General features: G+C 49.1%; 1 pseudogene across 1 annotated transcript; it reads left to right on the top strand.

Moving 5' to 3' along the window:
- Positions 1–1,844: 1,844 nt before the first annotated feature.
- LOC122698816 lies at positions 1,845–3,100 on the top strand (annotated as a pseudogene). Its single transcript, XR_006342422.1, has one exon. The product of XR_006342422.1 is annotated as a glyceraldehyde-3-phosphate dehydrogenase-like (transcript).
- Positions 3,101–3,413: the final 313 nt, after the last annotated feature.

Raw genomic sequence — 3,413 nt, 5'->3', positions numbered from 1 at the left:
TTCAGTAGTAGACTCCTCTGTCCATGGGATTCTCCAGGCAAAAATACTGAAGTGGGTTGCCATTTCCTTCTCCAGAGGATCTTCCCAACCCAGGGATGGAACCTGGGTCTCTTGGATTGCAGGCAGATTCTATACCATCTGAGCCACCAGGGAAGGCCTTTCAATAGTATACAGTGCCTTTAAATGAATGCTTCTCTGTCAACCCCACCATGGAAGGAACACAGCAAATTCCTTTAAATGATCATTTTCTTGCTGGAGCAACACATGCAAGCCTTAAGCCAGTTCGAATCTAGTTCTGTTTTCATTCCTGTCTTTTACAAGGTGCGAGATTATTAAGTTTACAATATCCATTTTCATCTGTCTTGGTTGCTTTATCCTGAATTGGATTCAACATAATAAAAATAGTGTTTGCAGCAGATATTTTATACATACTTATGTGCAAACAATAACAGATTAGATCTATATCATTTGAGAGTTCCAGATCATTGCTCTATTTTCTTATACGTCTTCTTTCAAAGTTCCAAAAATATAGGATTCTTAGCATCACAAATCACATTATTGAAAAAGACTAATAAACCTATGATATAGATGAAGAGGGTTAAGATCCAAAGAAATGTAATTATTTCAACAAGTTCTCATAGTGAATGCGTGGCAGAGCCAAGACCAAAACTCTCAAATAATAAAAATACCGAAACCGAGCAGTAGCGTGTTCTTAAACGTTTGAAATAAAATGTCTGGGGTTAGCAGACGCCCACCGACAGAGGGCAGCAGAGGCCTTCTCGCCCACCTCCGTGCGTTTCACGCTCTAGTTTGAGAAAAGCGGCTTTTTCTCCAGTGTGATTTCTGTGGTGACGGAACCAAAACAGCAGATATGTTACCAGTTCCTGCGTTAGTGACAATGAGGAATCAGGTGGTGGCTGGCCAGATGCTGTCTCCAAGTCAGAATGTGTTCTACCCATCAGAGCCAAATGGATGACAGCGCCTCAGTTCCTAGGTTGTTGAGGGGGCAACTGTCTAAGCAGGAAGACAGCATTGAAAGCACTAGTGCTTGAATCCGGAGTTTTTCACCAGGAATTCTTTTCATTAGTCAATAAATTAGAGCAAAGGAGAGCAATGAAACTAAGAAACTGCCTGAAATTCTTATTTGCATTTCCTAACCAAATACCAGGTCTCTCCCTGGTGGCTCAGATGATAAAGAGTCCGCCTGCAATGCAGGAGACCAGGGTTCGATCCCTAGGTCAGGAAGATCCCCTGGAGCAAGGGAATGGCAACCCACTCCAATATTCTGGCCTGGGAAATCCCGTGGACAGAGGAGCCTGGTGAGCTACAGTCCAGCGTGGCGGCTGCGACGGACGGTGCAGAAGGTGGCCGATAGGAGCTACTCCACACCCGAGGTCAGGGGCGGTGGCCGAGAGTAGCAACCCCATGTCCAGGGAGCAGCGGCTGCGTGGGCGCAGGAGGGCGGAGAGGAGCTACTTCACGTTCAAGGTCAGGAGGGGCAGCCGTGAGGAGATGCCCCACGTCCAAGGTAAGAGAAACCCAAGTAAGACAGTAGGTGTTGCAAGGGGCATCAGAGGGCAGACAGACGGAAACCACAATCACAGACAACTAGCCAATCTGATCACACGGACCACAGCCTTGTCTAACTCAATGAAACTAAGCCATGCTGTGTGGGGCCACCCAAGATGGACGGGTCATGGTGGAGAGGTCTGACAGAATGTGGTCCACTGGAGAAGGGAATGGCAAACCACTTCAGTATTCTTGCCTTGAGAACCCCATGACCAGCATGAAAAAGCAAAAAGATAGGACACTGAAAGAAGAACTGGTTCTCTGCTCCTGCCCGTTGGACAGATAGCCGTAACTTTCGTGCTGTACCAGCCGCATCTCTGAGACAAGATGGTGAAGGTCGGAGTGAACGGATTCCGCCGCGGGTGCCTGGTCACCAGGGCTGCTTTTAATTCTGGCAAAGTGGACATCGTTGCCATCAATGACCCCTTCACTGACCTTCACTACATGGTCTACATGTTCCAGTATGATTCCACCCATGGCAAGTTCCACAGCACAGTCAAGGCGGAGAATGGGAAGCTCGTCATCAATGGAAAGGCCATCACCATCTTCCAGGAGTGAGATCCCACCAACATCAAGTGGGGTGATGCTGGTGCTGAGTACGTGGTGGGGTCCACTGGGGTCTTCACTACCATGGAGAAAGCTGGGGCTCACTTGAAGGGTGGCGCCAAGAGGGTCATCATCTCTGTGCCTTCTGCCGATGCCCCCGTGTTTGTGATGGGCGTGAACCACGAGAAGTATAACAACACCCTCAAGATTGTCAGCAATGCCTCCTGCACCACCAACTGCTTGGCCCCCCTGGCCAAGGTCATTCATGAGGGACTCATGACCACCATTCACACCATCACTGCCACCCAGAAGACCGTGGATGGCCCCTCCGGGAAGCTGTGGCGTAATGGCCAAGGGGCTGCCCAGAACATCATCCCTGCTTCTACTGGCGCTGCCAAGGCCATGGGCAAGGTCATCCCTGAGCTCAACAGGAAGCTCACTGGCATGGCCTTCTGCGTCCCCACCCACAACGTGTCCATTGTGGATCTGACCTGCCGCCTGGAGACACCTGCCAAATATGATGAGATCAAGAAGGTGGTGAAGCAGGCATCAGAGGGCCCTCTGAAGGGCATTCTAGGTTACACTGAGGACCAGGCTGTCTCTTGTGACTTCAACAGTGACATTCACTCTTCTACCTTTGATGCTGGGGCTGGCATTGCCCTCAACAACCACTTTGTCAAGCTCATTTCCTGGTACGACAATGAATTCGGCTACAGCAACAGGGTGGTGGACCTCGTGGTCCACATGGCCTCCAAGGAGTAAGATCCCTGGACCCCCAGCCCTAGCAGGAGCATGAGAGGAAGAGAGAGTTCCTCAGCTACTGGGGAGTCCTTGCCCCACCTCGATCCTCCACCATACTGAGAATCTCCCGACCTCCACACAGTTTCCATTTCCAAGGCCCTAAGGAAGGGGAGGGGCTTAGGGAGCCCTGCCTTGTTGTGTACCATCAATAAAAGTACCCTATACCCAGAAAAAAAAAAAAAAAGAAAGACGAACTCCCCAGGTTGGTATGTGCCCAGTATGCTACTGGAGATCAGTGGAGAAATAACTCCAGAAAGAATGAACGGATGGAGCCAAAGCAAAACCAATACCCAGTTGTGGATGTGACTGGTGATAGAAGTAAGGTCTGATGCTGTAAAGAGCAATATTGCATAGGAACCTGGAATGTTAGGTCCATGAATCAAGGCAAATTGGAAGTGATCAAACAGGAGATGGCAAGAGTGAATGTCAACATTCTAGGAATCAGTGAACTAAAATGGACTGGAATGGGTGAGTTTAACTCAGATGACCATTATATC

Source organism: Cervus elaphus, chromosome 8, assembly GCF_910594005.1.
Source record: "Cervus elaphus chromosome 8, mCerEla1.1, whole genome shotgun sequence".
In the NCBI taxonomy this organism is placed as follows: domain Eukaryota; kingdom Metazoa; phylum Chordata; class Mammalia; order Artiodactyla; family Cervidae; genus Cervus; species Cervus elaphus.
Note: the sequence above shows the minus strand (reverse complement) of the source record. Positions and strands in the feature narration are given on the sequence as shown.